General features: G+C 46.4%; 1 long non-coding RNA gene across 1 annotated transcript; it reads right to left on the bottom strand.

Annotated features, from left to right (window-relative positions):
* Positions 1-6,561: 6,561 nt before the first annotated feature.
* Positions 6,562-15,943, bottom strand: LOC308475653. The gene is made up of 3 exons (XR_013985344.1): positions 15,760-15,943; positions 8,748-8,880; positions 6,562-7,838 (listed from the first exon to the last, which is right to left on the bottom strand). It is a non-coding gene; the product is annotated as an uncharacterized lncRNA (long non-coding RNA).
* Positions 15,944-17,043: the final 1,100 nt, after the last annotated feature.

Here is a 17,043-nt window from a genome sequence, read left to right as displayed (position 1 = left end):
AATCTCACTTATTATCTTAAATCATCTAGGTTAGTGGTGCTTCATTATTTATTACATTGTCACAACTTCCTTCTGGTGGGAAGAATCCATAATCAGGTTAAGCAGGGGATGGGCCCATCACTTTCCCAAGGGGGTGGATCCCCATAAGGGATCTTGGGTGCTGCCGTATGCCCACAGCCCCAGCTGGGGGGGGGTGTTGACTGGCTACAAGGTCACCACACTCCCAGGTTTCCTGAAGGCACTATGGAAATTATTCACTCAGTGATGGACTCATGAATCATGTTCACTCCCCTAAAGCTAAACCCCAGAACTTGGGTCAGTACTAGAATATTAGCCAGAAGTTGGGTCCTCATCCAATGCGATGTTAAACTTGTGTAGTTGCCCAATAAAGAAATGGCTGAGGTAAGCCCAAGTTTAACTCTGTGGTATTATTCTTCACCAGGGGTCACCAACCCAGCACCCATGGGCACCATTATGCTCCTGAAGGCTTCCAGTGGAGCCCTTGGGCAGATTCCCCAGACTCTGAGCTTTTTATTTTATTTTTAAAGTTAACCCTCTAGCCATCCTGGAAAGGAGGTCTTGGGGCAAAATGTGCAAGTACTTTCAAGTGATTTCTGTGAAATGGGAATATTATGGCTACCTTGTATATTTTCCTGGGTGCTGATAAATGCTCCCTGTTGTTATTAGACAGGAACAGGAGCTCTCTCTGTGAACACAAGAGAGGGATACACACACACACACACACACACACACACACACACACAGAGGGGGAGAGAGAGAGATTTCCATAATTAAGACCAGCATGATGTAGCAGACGTTGTATCATAAACTGGCAGGACAATGGGAAGGAGAAAGAGGAGGAAGAGGATCCTGGCGAGGGGTGTAGCCGGGACTGGGACACACTGGGGCAAGCTAGGGATGGGGAAGGAGAGGTTGGTGTGGGAAGTACTCAAGGGTTGACAGAGGATGAGGAGGAGATGGGAGTAAGGGCACTGGAACCAGAGCAGCAGGCCCCTGTCTCTATGGACATGGTGGGCTCTGAGGCATAGGGAGCAGCAGGCAGGGTGCTCCAGGAGGTTGAGGCAAGCAAGGGCCCACTGCCAGCTCCCTAGCTGGCCAGGTGGGGCTCATTAGCTCTGAGAGGCAGAGTGTGATTCCTCAGCTGGAGTAGGCTTGGAACAGGTGAGGGTTAATTGCCTCATCAAGCCCAGATGCTGCAATCAGCATGTAAAGTCTAAATGGGCAGCAGAGCTGAGGTGCTGTGTCTACTCAGCTGCTTATGTTGATGGATCTTGACTTGGATGCTCCTGGACCTCCATGGGACTGTGCTTCAGGTTTTACTCTAGGCTGCATTCTTTGCTTGCTTTGCTTGGGCTTTGAACTTTGGACCTGGCCTACTGACTTGCTGCCAGGTAAGCAAGGTGTTTGGGACACTTTCTTTGGTAAACATAAGGTTGTTGAGGGTGGTTGTCTGTTTAATTTTGTCTCATGCCATTTAGTGGTGCAATGGCTCAGTGGGTCTGACTGTTAACCAGAAGGTTGGTGGTTCAAGCCCACCCAAGGACTGCTGTGGACAGGATTCTTGCATTGCAGGGTTTAGAATAGATGACTTTCAACTCTACAATTCTATGATTCCTCATGGCACCCATGTTGTGACTGATGCCCACATTGCTCTCTCAAAATTCAGAATGTGTCCATTAGCCAAAAAAAGCTAGCAAACTCTGCACTACACCCTGCCTTTATCCAGGTTCACAATATGGTATTGTTCGTTTTTTGTTTTCTTTTATATTATTGTAGGCTGCCCTAAGCACTGTGATCTCAGTGGAGGATCTCAGTGGAGGAGCGGGTTATACATTATTGTGATTAAACAACTGAACAAGGTGCATCACAAATTATACTGAAATAAACTAGGATAAGTGAGAAGTGCCTGGATGTCTTTTAACACACAAAAAAGCACCGTCCTATCCAAAAAGGTTAGTCTGTAGCAGAAGGTGGCAGAAGGAGAATTTGTATTAGAGAGAGAAATGGTGTCTGGCTGGATTTTGTGATAATTTATCAAAGTTTTGTTTAATAGGATTGGTCATATATGACAAAATGGGCTTAAGTAAGTTACCAGAGATGAAGATTTGGCCCGTGAGAGTCAAAATGAGTGATTATTGCCACATGGAAAGGTGTTTTCTTGTACTGATACTGTGGTTTAAAATATATTGTTTATATAGTATTCAACACACTGACAGGGAAAATGAACAGCAGTACAGAGACGAGCCATGAACAAAGATCAACTCAAAACATTTTCTTAAAATGTTCCTAATGAAGTTTGTTTTATCTTGCAGAATTCTTATAGTAAGAAAGTAGCTAAAGAATTGTCCTTCCTGGACAAGGTTTTGCTTCTCCTGCAGTGAAATGAAAACCAACAAAGTTTTAACCTTTCAACACCAGCTGATCACGCTGTCATGTACAACGCAAAGTAACAGCTGTTGGTGTTCGGGGTGAAAAATATCTAGAAACCCAAAACGTATTCACCACAGTCCAGAACTTCCTTGTCTGTGTGCACACAAGGGATTCAGACTTTTCAAACTTTTCCTTTTCAAACAACAATATTCTTTTCAAAAGTAGGTGGATGCTTGCAGGCTGCTCAACATACCTAATGCAGCTCTTTGGACTAAGGCCAATAGCGACAATATTTATTTAACACCCTAGTCAGGGTACTTGCCAGAAGGGTTAATTAAGTCAAAACAGAAAGTCTAGAGGCAATCATATAATTTGCACATTTTAACTAGAGCTGAATTTAAATGTTGTGTTTGTTTGAAAGTGGAATGTTTAGCAATCCAAGCACCCTACATTTGGTGGCCAACAGAAGAAAAATGCTAGAGTTTTGAGATTTTTTGGGGGAGGTGATTCTCCAGAGTTGAGAGGGGGCTGCTGTTTGGGCACATAATCGTGTGGGCTGTTGATTGCTGATGCTTTATGACTTCCCAGCATGACTTTAGCAGCCTAGGTTGAACGAAACATTCTCACAAAACTTGGGTTGTCAGAAACAGGTTGCTGACCTTATGCCATGCCACTTGTCTCTGTGTAGCTGTATCCAGTAATGTTTGCGGCCATTATACACTCAGTTTCGGTGGCCATTGCATGTTTCTTCCAAGAGGCTTCATCCACTATGCTTCTGCCTGTGGGGCACAAGTAACCTGTCTCTGTAGTTCCTGTTAATTTCTATGCAACAGTTGTAGAACTTGTATGTAGAACTTGCTGTTCAGAACGTTGAACAGAATGTTAACAGTACAGGGTTTATATTTAGAAACACTACATTTCCAAGAAGTATAAACATTTTAAGAAGTTGACAAATTTGTTTATCCTTGCATGCACTTTCAACTTTCCTCCATTAACTAGAGAATGAGCTGTGTGTGTTGAAACTCTTATATAAAATGTCACCATGCACTTTAAATAAGGACAAAAGAAAATTTAGGTAGACGTTAGCTTTTCAGAAATGGATGATAATTTTGGCTGCCTAAATTAAGGGCAGCAAATATGCCCAAGCTCAGTATGGCTCAGCTTTTATGAGCCTTCTCAGAGACTGTGGAGAAAAAGTTAAGTTGTTTTCTCCCAGCTAATGTTAGTATAACCAAGCTGGTGGTGCTAAATACATGCATTTTATAATATTCTCCAAGAACTGAATTTTTGTTTTACCACTCCTAGCCCAGAGCATTTGCATAACCCTAACCCATATGCATATTTCATTACATTTTTTGAAATAGCCTTTGAGAGAACTGACACAAAGATATTCCCAAAATGAAAGGCTGCTATGGGGGATGGTCTGATCATATAGTACATAGCAACCAATGAGAGCTTAATTTAGAATAGTGGGTTAACATTAAAGAACTTAGGTGCATGTTCCCACATAACAGTTGTCTAGTCTGCTGAATGCTGATCACATAGGTGCAGAAAGTCCTTTAACATTCTGAGCAGGAGCTTCACGACCAGATGAAAAGATGTTCAGTTCATACTACACCTGAATTTGACAAATGGGACCATCACAGACATAAATGTTTGGTTGTCTTGACTTGCAATGTCTGAAATTAATAGAATGTATGATCGGATACGGGGGGCCACCAGGTGGCGCATTGGAAGATGGCCGACAATAACATCTCTCCGACCCACACGAGGTAATTAAGAGGCTGCTATGGGAAGTATGCAGCCTTCCCGACCCCCCAAGGAGATGGGGGGGACTGCCTTGCCAGCGGTGTCCATAATGCACCCCCGGAATCGAAAGAAGGGGGTGCCCGGTCACTTGGCACAAGCCCTCGGTGAAGTCGGCTCTTCCTGACGCTTTCTCCAATCATGCTCTGGTTTGCTTCAGCTCGAAAATATAATTGGAAATATCTAATTGGAAAGAAGCTGAAGCACATACATCAAGTGAAGTTTGGGAGTTAAGACTGCTGATTAATGGATCTCTGTGACCGGAGCAATGGGCGGTACAAATAAATCAAGTGATGAACCACCATTAAGAGACTGGTATGTTTGGAGTGAAACGGAAGGGGGTGGAGGAAAAAACTTTTCTTTTCTTTGCCTTATGTGAGTATTAATAACCCTCCACCCCAGAAAGATGAATCGTTGCATTTTATTAATCACAAGCAGGAATTTAAGAACTGTGTGGAGTGAATTATTGATCAAAGAGAGGATTGGTAAATATCGGAGAACGGAGGAAAATTTTATGACGCAGTTTTAAATGGCGTCTCGCTAAGACAGGCTTGTCTAAGAAAGACGGGGGGAGGAGGACCAGGACCATTGGAATGTGAATGATGAATGGAATGTGATCTAAACCTGGCAGAGCCCTCAGATATACTTGGCAAGCCTGGGAAAATTAATGGACAGACCTAGGATAAATTCTCTACGGAGGTGTGGAATGGTGTCTGTCCCTATGTGATATGATTTTTGGAGAGTGTAAAACCCACATAGAGGATGTTTGTTTCCAACCCGCTTGTGAAGATTATCAGAGATCGCAAAGAAAGGAAAATACGATAACAACAAGAAGATGAAGAAAGTAATAAAGAGACTATCTGGACAGAACTGGATAGAACTGTCTAATTAAAGCAGCAATATAAGTGATGTTTGGACCCCCATTCGGAGCTTGGAGTATGGGCACCCCCAACAAAATTTAAAAATCTGGCTGTATAATTTGGAACTAATGTGATTTGGAAATAATGTGATTTGATTGGCCTGTTAATAAAAAATATATTTTTTAAAAAAGAATGTATGATCGGATACAAAGATTTGTGAGGCAGATGGAGACCACAGTGCAACAGGCTCTAAGTTTAAACAGGACACAACTTTAAGATATTTTACAAGCTAGTAGGCACACCATAAGTGACAAGATAACTCAGGTACGCTGAGCAGCACACAGAACAAAGATAATTGATTCTATTTTATTTATTAGATTTATATATCACCCTTCATGAAAAGAATTTCAGGGAGGTTCACAAGATCAAAACATGAAATAAAAGCACAAATAGTTAGAAACAATGAAACAATAACCACCCCCTTGACAAACACTAATTTTTATTTATAGTTTTGTGAAGTCCTAGCATGTGGTAGCTTTGTCTACTTTGTTCAGTAATCTGACCTCAACAATATTGCGACCCAAGATCCAGTCATCGGAGTTTGGAAGAATTTAAACTGTGAATTAGTTCTTATGATATTGTCTTTGAATTCTTGACTTGTCTTCTGCATGCATGCCTCTGTGTTACATCAGAATTATGTTAGTTATGATTTCTTTATGGCTATTTGAAGAGACAAATATGACCTTGTTGAAGCGTGGAGCGCTCCTGTTCAAGGTGCCAGCCAGCCAGCCTTCTTCCAAGTTTCTCCAGTCTCCCCCTCTTGGGTTTTTCATTAGCCTACCCTGACAGACAGTATTCTGTTCCAACTGAGCATGGTCAGTTATTTGGCCATTTTAAGGTTCCTCCCCTGAGTATTTTTTTAAAAGGTTTTTGTTTGGGTACTATTTCAATTTTTTTGTTTTCCCTCAGGCCTGCTGATATTTGCCCCTTGTGCAGGGATGGTAAAGTTCTGACTGCATAAGAGTCCACAATGGGGAAACCCAGCCAGATGGGTGGTGTATAAATAATAAATTATTATTTTTATTATTGGAGAATAATTTTGCTATTAGTATATAGGATGGTTATGGATCAGCTGTCAAGTGCACATTTAGTTAGACAGAATATGAATTTTGTCATACAAATTCTGCCAAAGCAGAGGTTTGTAATACTGCCTTTTAATGCCAGATGCATCTTGTGCTAACACATGTTGGCTGTCTACAACGGGAAGTGTACAATACATTTTAAATGAAGTTGATGGATTTTGGATGGTGGAAGGAAATTTGATGTACAAGCTCGACTGGTAATATCCTTTCCTAGTAAGAAGATGCTATATACTGGAAACTAACATGGCTGAAATGTGAAGACGTCACTGTCAAACTTTTAGTTTAACCATGTACGTGACTTACAAAGAGGCTCCCATTCAAGCAGAACTGAATGTTTGCAAATATTTGAAATGTGCTAAGCATTACAACCTAATAATTCAAAAGTATTAAGCAAGGAATATGACATAACCATCCATAGGGAACCAGAGATTCTGCGGAAGCTAATTGGGAATTCCTTAATTAGGAGAACAACTGAAAAGACAGTACGTTGACCACATTATCCGAGGGCAATGCAATAATCACATTTTTAGGGTCTCTCAGTTCACATTTGGCAATTCTGAGGTCCAACACTAAACTCTAGAGTCAACCTTGGCAGACATCAGTGTGGATGTGTTGCATAGGAATGTAGGAAGTTACCTTATACTGACTTAGATCATTGGTCCAAGTAGCCTGATACTACTGACACTGGCTGACAGCTGTCGTGGACTGTCTGGCTGCAGAGGAGTGGTAGGAGGCACCTGCTGGGGAACCATCAAGGGAACCCCCACTGCTGGGAGGAGCGCAGAGAGAAGAAACGCCATGGTGCAGCTGCAGCAGCATAACTGGGCGCCTTCATCAGCCCCAGCTGCAACAAAACATGTGTCTCCCATATCAGTCTCTACAGTTACACCAAGTAACTTTGTGGTCAACTGTTTGACCACAAAGGCGTACTCCTCCATTGTCTCCGGAGATAGATGGCAACCATGTGAATGTGGTGTTCCTTTATGTCACCCTCCCCAAAAGCACCTCCACCAAATGTTCCTTCAGTTCTTTTGTGACTGCTTGCGGCAACAGAAGTTAACTGTGGAAGAAAGCTACTATATCTGCCTTTCCCATGACTTCCAGCAAGAGCACAGGAAATGTAGGAAGCACTGGGCAGCAATTTGATTCCACTGGGGGTAGTAGTCGAATACTGAAATAAAATTATTTTATGCATGAATAAAGCATGGCCTCCCAAGTCAGATTCATGTGATATTTACATGGATTTGGGGAACTGTTTTTATTTTGAGCTTACTGAAAGTAATGTTGGCTTTTTAAAATCCTCCTTGACCTGTTAACTGTATTTCTTGATGTCAGTAACCATTACTTCATACAATGTCTCTATAACTCAGAGGCTTCTTTAACATATGGAGGACATTTAAGTGAAGCTGCTGAAGAGATGAAAGATGGTGTTCACTAAAGACATGGGGAAATAGAAATGATTTAGGAAAAGTATGAGGACAGGAACATAGTGACAATGGTGACCCTGTTGCCTACCCAACATGCAAGCTTCTTTACCCCATCAAGATAGCTTGAAAATTACTAGTTGTAGAGCAGGGGTCAGCAACCTTTTTCAGCTGTGGGCTGGTCCACCGTCCATCAGACCATGTGGTAGGCCGGACTATAGTTTGAAAAAAAATATTAATGAATTCCTATGCCCCACAAATAACCCAGAGATGCATTTTAAATAAAATGACACATTCTACTCATGTAAAAACATACTTATTCCTGGACAGTCCGTGGGCCGGATTGAGAAGGCGATTGGGCCTCATCTGGCCCATGGGCCTTAGGTTACCTACCCCTGTTGTAGAGCATATGCTTATTTGTTATGCCATACTTTAAAAAGCAATTGAAAAGACTTGGGCCATCCCAATATAATGTTGCTTTATTATGGTTTCTGAAAACATCATTATTAGGTGGGGACATCCATAGAACTGTACCTGAATGCTAAGTTCAACAATAAATGTGGATAAAATGATTTCCTGGAACTGTTATGTGCTGGTTCTCCATACAAGTCCCTTCCTGCTGCTTTTGTGGAAGCTACACTTTATACAGGCCTTACTCTGGCCTAGTTTTTCACTTGCGACTGAGTAAAGCTCTGTGAAGGTGGTTATTTGCTGTCAGCTGTTGATAGCATGCAACTAAATGAGACAGAAGACTTTCTAAATCCCTATTCTTTCCCACCACTGCCATCAGATTTCTTTTTATAATTGGCATATCAGAACCCTCTGGCATTTTTCACAGATCAAAGCATGCTATCAGAATGTGTTAATTTATCATTCAAAGCTCTTTTATCTTTTAGGGATTAACATTGCATATAAGGAGAACATTAGAATTTGCAGTAAGTGTTTCTAGATGTGTAGGCTTTGACTTTTTGGAGGCAGGTCAGTGCTACATACAAGCCAAGAGAAGTGCAACATTAAGACTCTCTGAATTCTTCAACATATTTTCCAGATGAAGATCAACAAGTGAAAAACAACAGTCTTAAAATGATTAGAGCAATTCATGGAGGATGAAAATAATACTTAACCATTACTCTTGACACTCAAGAATTTCTGCCTCTTCTTCCTTTCTTCTCCCATTTCTCTGGTGCTTCACTGTTGTTGTTGTTGTTGTTGTTGTTGTCCTCCTGCTGTTGTTGCAGTTGCTGCATCCTTTTTCTACTGCGGTAAAAAGTGGTGGAGAAAAGATGGTGTGGTTAGAGTGGCTGCTTTTGTGGTATCTGCTCCAGCCACACAGTTCGATCTCAAGTTCTCTTCCTCCCCCACTCTGTGCATGAAGATGGCAAAGGCTGTTTGGGCAGTGTGGGGAGGGATGACTACGGAGGGGACCCTGCCTGCAAGGTTGGGAGAATCTGCAGCTAATGAGGACAGGCAACTACTGATGCTACAATAGCATTAGGAACAAGGTGTTGCTGTGTGCTTAGGCACCAAAGACCTTGTGCAACCAGAGCTTAGAATAAGAGAACAGGGGGCAAGTGAGAAATGGAGGAAAGAAAGTGAAATATACTCAGAGTCGCAAAGTGATTTCATGCTCTTTATTCAGCTCATAGTGGTGAGGAGGAATGAATAAATGTCCCCTCACAGTATCTGCTTTATATACATTATTTACCCAATGGGCTGCACATGATTGGCTAATTCTGGAATTCTACTGTAAGCCAATCAGGTTGTGGATTCACTTCTATCTGGAGCAGGATTGGGTGGTTCCTGCCAACCAATCATACTGCTGCATTGTTCTAGGACCAATCAGACTGCTGCATTCTGAATCCTATTGTTCTAGGACCAATCAGACTGCTACAGTTTGGATCCTATTCAACTCAGTACATAACACCCCTCCCCTCTAAGTTCCAGTCCTGCCCGGGAGGTCGCATTCATAGTCCTCAAGGTATGCCGGCGGCCTACGTGTGCGTTGTGGCCTGGGGTGTTCCCTGGTCCGGGCTCCGGGTTCTGGCTCGTGTTCCAAGGATGCTGGCTGTGATGCGGCTGTTTGGTCTGGTGCAACCGGCTCGCTCAGTCGTGGTTCTGGTTCCGGTGTCCTTTCGGCCTCACGGGTCCTCTCTGTATTTACTGATTCTGCCTCTCCTGCTGGCCCCTCCTGCTCTATGGGCCTCACTGCCCCGCTGTTCCCTTGGGACTCCTCTGACCTGTCCTCCTCCTGGTTTTCTCCCGGGAATCGTCGCCGTATCTGGTCGCAGTGGCGGCGCCAGCATTGCCCCCCATCCGTTAGCACCTCGTACGACACGGGGCCAGTGACCCTGGTGATTGTGGCGGGTACCCATGCTGGGCCTGCCCCAAAATTCTTTGCGTACACTGGGTCCTGGGCCTCGAAGGTCCGGGGGTTCCTGCCTTCCCCCACCACTACCTCATCCTGAGCTCTATCGGGGTGAAGGCGGTCCAATCTGATTGCAAGGCGCCGACCCATTAGTAGTTCAGCGGGGCTCCGGCCAGTCGTTGAGCTGGGGGTGCTGTGCTGTGCTAGAAGGAATGTGGCAAGGCGGTACTCCCAGTCCCCTTGCGTCATGCGGCGAAGGGTGTCCTTGGTGGTCCGCACCATGCGTTCTGCTTGGCCATTGGTGGCAGGGTGGAACGGCGCCGAACGGATGTGGCGGATGGCGTTCTGCGCTGTGAAGGTTTGGAATTCTCCTGACGTAAATGCAGTCCCGTTGTCTGAGACGAGAGTGTCAGGGAGCCCGTGGGTTGCAAACAGCCTGCGTAGTACCCGGATGGCTGCGGACGTGGAAGTGGACGGTACCAGTGCGACTTCCAGCCATTTGGTGTAGGAGTCCACCACTATGAAGAATGTTTTCCCCTGAAAGGGGCCAGCGAAATCCACATGCAGGCGTGACCATGGTGCTCGGGCGGACTCCCAGGACTGGACTGGGGCCCTTGGGGGATCTGGGCGGGATTCTTGGCAGGCCTGGCAGTGTTTGACCCAGGCCTCTATCTCTCCATCGATCCCCGGCCACCACACATAACTCCTGGCAAGGGCCTTCATTCTTACTACCCCTGGATGTGTCTCGTGTAGGGCTGTGAGGACCCTTTTGCAGAGGGGCTGGGGAACAACGACTCTGCTTCCCCATAACAGGCACCCCTTGTGGGCCGACAGTTCATGTTTGCGGGTTGTGTAGCCGGCGAATTCTGGCCCGGGGGCTGCTGCTGGGCCATCCCCTCCACACCCAGTCCAGGACCCGGGAGATGACCCTATCTTTCTTGGAATGGTGTGCAACTTCTTGTGCCTGAATGGGGCGGTCGGGAAGCAGCTCCAGGCTCATAACCTCTTGTGCAGGTGCTGGGTCAGGGCCTGTTTCCGGTAGTGGTAGCCTGCTGAGGGCGTCCGCATGGCCCATCGCCTTCCCAGGTCGGTGAATCAGTGCATACTGGTAGCTGGCAAGGAAAATTGACCACCTGAGGACGCGAGGAGACAGCACTTGGGGGGTCTGCTTTTCGGGGGCAAACAAGCCAAGCAACGGCTTGTGGTCAGTCACCACGGTGAAGGGCCGCCCGTACAAGAAATCATGGAATTTTTTTACTCCCTTTACGATTGCCAGACCCTCCTTGTCGATTTGCGAGTAGTTCCGCTCGGTTGTGTTGAGTGTCTGGGAAAAGTACGCCACCGGTACCTCTCTTCCATCCGGGAGTTGGTTCCCCAGGACAGCTCCAATGCCATAGGGTGAGGCGTCGCATGCTAGCACCACCGGCAGCCTCTCGTCGAAGTGTGCCAAGACCGAGTTTGAGACAAGCAAGTCCTTGACTGCCTGGAATGCGGCCTCCTGGCGCTGGCCCCACACCCAAGGGGCCCGCTTGTCCAGGAGTCTGTGTAGGGGCTCCGCTACCGCCGCCTTGTGGGGAAGGAAGGAATGGTAAAAGTTCAATAGTCCCAAGAAGGCCTGAAGTTCAGTCTTGCTCTTGGGCGCTGGGGCATCACAAATGGCCCGTACCTTGTCCCCAGTCGGGTGGACCCCTTCTGCGTCCACCATAAATCCCAGAAAGTCCACCTGAGGCACTCCTAGTAGACATTTTTCCCGCTTCACCTTGAGACCCGCCGTCTGGAAACGGTGCAGAACGGTGCGGAGGCGGTCCTCAAACTCCTCTGGTGTGGGGCCGGCAATCAACACATCATCGAAGAAGGGGGTGACGCCAGGAATCCCTTTAAGGAGAGAGTCCATTATATTCTGGAATATGCCTGGTGCCACGCTGACACCGAATTGCAGCCGCTTTACCCTGAACGCTCCTCTGTGCGTCACAATCGTCTGTGCCTCTGCTGTGGCCTCATCTACTGGCAGCTGTTGATATGCTTGGGCCAAGTCCAGCTTGCCAAAAATTTTCGACCCAGCCAGGGTGGCAAGGACATGGCTGACCACTGGCACTGGGTATGCGTGGGCCGTGAGGGCCTTGTTTATGGTACATTTGTAGTCTGCGCAGATGCGGACCGAACCATTAGGCTTGACGGGTGTGACGATTGGGGTTTCCCAGGGAGCATTAGGCACCGGCTCCAGCACTCCTTGCTCTACGAGTTGGTCCAATTCCTCGTCTATACGGGGTTTCAAGGCGAACGGGACCCGGCGGGCCTTGAGCCTGACCGGTCGTACTGCGGGGTCAAGCTGTAGCGCAATGGGGGGGCCCGTATACTGTCCCAATTTCCCATCGAAAACCCCTGGAAATTCCTTGCATATGGCGTCCACGTCCACTTGTAAGCTAGTGTGGTTCACCCCGGTGACAGCTAGCCCCAGTGGTCCAAACCATGCCAATCCCAGTAAGCTAATGTAGGGGCCCTTGACCACAAGCAAGTCCAGTTGCCGCGTCCGCCCTCGGTATTGCACCCTGAAGGTCCCCACCCCCATTGTGGGGACCTTACGTTTCTGGAAGTCCCGGAGGGTGAATGGGGCCGGCCTGAGTTTGGGACCCCCAGTGGGACACAGTTTCCTTAAGGTCCTTGCCGAGATTATGGATAGAGTTGAACCCGTGTCAAGCTCCATGCGGCATGGGGCCCCCTCTATCTGTACCTCTACATAAATTTTCTCTACGTTGGGGTGGGGCAACTGGTATACCTGGAAGTCCGTGAGCTCCGTCGAGTTGCCTTGGTGCGTTGGGCCCCGGGACCTGGGGCTCTTGGATTGGTCATCTGATGCCTGGTGTCGGGTGGGCCGAGCCCGACACACCCGGGCGATGTGTCCCGATTTTCTGCACTGCCTGCACTCTGCGTTGCGGAAACGGCAGGTCCTCCTCTCGTGACTCTCCCCGCAGCTTGCGCAGTTCCCTCCTTCTCGTCGAGGCAGCTGTGGTCTGTGCGCTGCTTGAGTGCGCTGCTGTACTCGGTGCACCTCCTCCCTGTCGGATCCTGAGTCGTCGGTGAGGTCTTCATGGTGGACCCTCGGTTGGGATGGCAGGCTCGGCCGTGCCTCTTGGGTCGACCTCTCGGCAGCTTCTGTTGCCAGGGCCTCCTCCAGAGCGACCTGGAACGTTAGGTCCTTCTTAGCGTAGAGGCGCCGTTGCAGCTTCTCATCCTTCAGGCCACCGACGAGGCGGTCACGAAGCATGTTCTCCAGCTCTGAGAAGTTGCAGAACCGGGCGGCTTGGCGGAGAGAGGTCACAAACCCAGTTATGGTTTCCCCAGGGGCTTGCCGCTTTGCGTAGAAGGCATTTCGACGAGCCACCACTGAGGGCTGCGGCGAAAAGTGCCCCTTCAGCCGTTCCATTATTGTTTTGTATGGAACAGTAGCGACGTCTTCAGGCGCAAGGAGAGCCCGGGCGATTTCAAACGTCTCCTCTCCGCAGACGCTGAAGAATATCGCCCTCTTCTTGGCGTCTTCTTCGTCGGTGACCCCTTTGGCTTCTAGGAGGAAGGTGAAACGGGAGGCGTACGCTTCCCAGTCTCCAGATGCTGGGTTGAATGGCGAGAAGCTGCTGTTGGCTGCCATTCTGAGTTCCTTGTGCCCCGGAGCTGAAGCCTGGATACACGGTGCGAGGCAGCGGTGCGGCAGTTGGCGGTGCTGCGGTGCTGTGTGTGGCAGTCAGCTCAGCGGGATCCCACCTTCGTCGCCAGTGAAATATACTCAGAGTCGCAAAGTGATTTCATGCTCTTTATTCAGCTCATAGTGGTGAGGAGGAATGAATAAATGTCCCCTCACAGTATCTGCTTTATATACATTATTTACCCAATGGGCTGCACATGATTGGCTAATTCTGGAATTCTACTGTAAGCCAATCAGGTTGTGGATTCACTTCTATCTGGAGCAGGATTGGGTGGTTCCTGCCAACCAATCATACTGCTGCATTGTTCTAGGACCAATCAGACTGCTGCATTCTGAATCCTATTGTTCTAGGACCAATCAGACTGCTGCCTTTTGGATCCTATTGTTCTAGGACCAATCAGACTGCTACAGTTTGGATCCTATTCAACTCAGTACATAACAGAAAGCCAAAGACATTTTCGGGAGGGACAACTGGAGAGGAAACATGAGGAGAAGATTGTAGACCCAGAGGTGGAGAGTGGGGAGGAAAGAGTGATCCAGGAGGCCATGGGGGGAGAAACACCTGGATGGAAAGGGAGGGCCATAACTCTGCCTGTGAAATGCCATGCTATAGAATATTTTATGTCCAAAACAGTTCCTAGTCTTTGCCCTAAAGTCTAGATGACATTCAGTGTGACCTGGGCAAGCCAACCCACTTTCCCCTGCTGCCCAGTTTATCAGCCATAAACTGGGTGGCAGGGGGAATTATGACTGTTCCTGTGCAGTGCAGGGACAGTGATCTGACCCACATTTGAATTGTTGAGGGGTGTAGGTTAAAACCTGCTCTCCCCAGCCATCCTGCGGCAGCTGTTGCATGTGTACTGTTGGAAGGCTGTGTGTTTGTTTGTGAAGAATGTGGGGGTGTATCAGGGAAATTCTGAGCCTGACCACACCCACAGTCACCGCTTGCTCATCAGCATGTGCTTCTTGGGGTCAAAAAGGATGCCCACCCCACCCTAGTGTGACCAAGAAACACAATCCAGGAAAGTGCTATGCAGATGGGAGCAGCCTTTCATCTTTGTAACTATAAAAAAATAATAAATAATAAATTTTTATTTATACCCTGCCCTCCCCAGCCAGAGCCGGGCTCAATGTGGCTAATACCAATAAAATAAAATCACAATAAAAGCATAGGGGAAAAAGAGAGGGAGAAAAAAACCCCAATTTAAAATACAAGTTAAAGTTCAATTTAAAATGCAGCCTCGTTTTAAAATAGCTGATAAATCAAGACCATAAGGGGAGGGAAACATAAGGGTCAGACCGTGTCCAAACCAAAGGCCAGGCGGAACAGCTCTGTCTTGCAGGCCCTGCGGAAAGATGTCAAGTCCCGCAGGGCCCTAGTCTCTTGTGACAGAGTGTTCCACCACGTCAGGGCCAGTGCTGAAAAGGCCATGGCCCTAGTTGAAACCAATCTAACCTCCTTGAGGCTCGGGACCACCAAAGTGTTGTTATTTGTGGACCTTAAGGTCCTCCGCAGGGCATACCAGGAGAGGCCGTCCCGTAGGTACGAGGGTCCTAGGCCGCATAGGGCTTTCAAGGTCAAAACCAGCACCTTAAACCTGACCCTGTACTTCACCGGGAGCCAGTGCAGTTGGTAAAGCACTGGATGAATATGATCCTGCGGCAAGGACCTAGAATTAAAGGAGGCAGGAGCTGGTTGAACATCTATCCAAGTGTTGCCCTGAATGCAACCCTAAATAAATGTTATAATTCCCAGCAATATTGCACTTGTGCCTTTTTCAATTGGACAGAAACTAAACTCTGCTAGAGAGCTTTTTAGGTATGGGAGAAACTGAAACACAGATGTTAAATGAAAACTGTGCAGAGTGCAGCATAGCTGTTGAACTAAACGACCAGACGCACTCCTGCCCTTCCAAGGAACTGACTCCTTCATCTCTGTGTCAATGAAAGTCCAATGCCATAACTCATTTGGCTGCCTGCGTTTGTTGTGCCTCTGACAAATCCCATTACTAACTGCAAGCTCTATAGCACTGTTCCCCTAATCATCTGGTGCCACTGACACACAATTCACCTTGTCAATGCTGAAGTCTACTCATCATCTAGCCAGAACTATTGTAGCGTTAGTGGCCAGGTATCTCCTGCACCTTCCCAGTTATAGCTTTACAGGGCTAGGCAAAGGGAAAGAATTTAGAATATGAACAGCTATACATAAAGCAGAGCTTGAAGGGAAGAAGTAGATGTCATTGTTTTATTTAGAAAATAAACTATCGCTATGGTATCAAAACTGGATCTGGGTGAGCTTGGGCCCGTCTCCCACTTGTCTCCTGCTGAGCAAATCACTGGGAATACCTCCAAGCACAACATGTGGGATAATTCAGCTGAAGAATTTATTTCATGGATATATATAAAAAAACCCAATAACCCCACAAACGACATAATTGGAAATCCCCCTGTCTTTTGCCAGTAGATTCCCCACTCGCTTCACTTCAGGGAAGTACAACAGTGCAATTATCATACTAGTACAATTATGGTAATGCTTTGTTTTTCTGAGGGGAAAAGAGTGAGGCTATTCGGTCATATTTCAGGGATATTTTTGATAGGGAATGTTTCCCTTTCTGAGGAATCTTGGTGGAAAAAAATAATTACTTCTATGCCCTTTCCATTTTTCTAAAGCTCATACTCTGCAATAAAAGAATGAATGTCTCAAAGACAGTAGATAATATTGTCTATTTTAGATTTTAAATGAGGAATAGTTCCCCAAGAATGGAAACTAGGCATATAAAATATAAGTTATGGCATATTTGAGCAAAAGTTCTCAGAGTGTGAAGTGGACTTCTCCAAGTTTGTATGTGTGGCTATATAGGGAAAAGCACAAGTGATTTCTTCTTAGATTTTTGAAATGAGTGATACCACAAAATTGGGAATCATACAACTGGATGGGTTCAAAATGCAATACAGTCAATTAGAATAGGCTGCAGAAAGCATGAGATATATGGTGGCCATGTGTCCTGGGTAAAGCCTGGGTAAAAATCCTGGGCAGACCCTGGGCAAATTGCGCCTGCAGCTCATCTCGCACCACTTGTTTGGGTGGAGTGTAACAGTACTGACATTCTAGAGTTTGTAAAGTGGGATATCTCAAACAGAATCACAATAAGATGTGCTGACTGTGCATAACAAGTCAGAAGTGTTAAGTCACACAGGTCCTATTGAAACCCATATTAAAAACTTAGTCATAACTAACACATTCTATTAATTTCAATGGGACCTAAGTGTGGATAACTTTGTCTGGGTCTGAGCCATTGTATGAAATGGTCTACAAATAGCAGTATAGACATTATGTTACAGTCTAGCAAAA

This window comes from Podarcis pityusensis, assembly GCF_964106645.2.
Source record: "Podarcis pityusensis genome assembly, chromosome: 4".
Taxonomy (NCBI): domain Eukaryota; kingdom Metazoa; phylum Chordata; class Lepidosauria; order Squamata; family Lacertidae; genus Podarcis; species Podarcis pityusensis.
The sequence above is the reverse complement of the archived record's forward strand: the minus strand, read 5'-3'. Positions and strand labels throughout refer to the sequence as shown.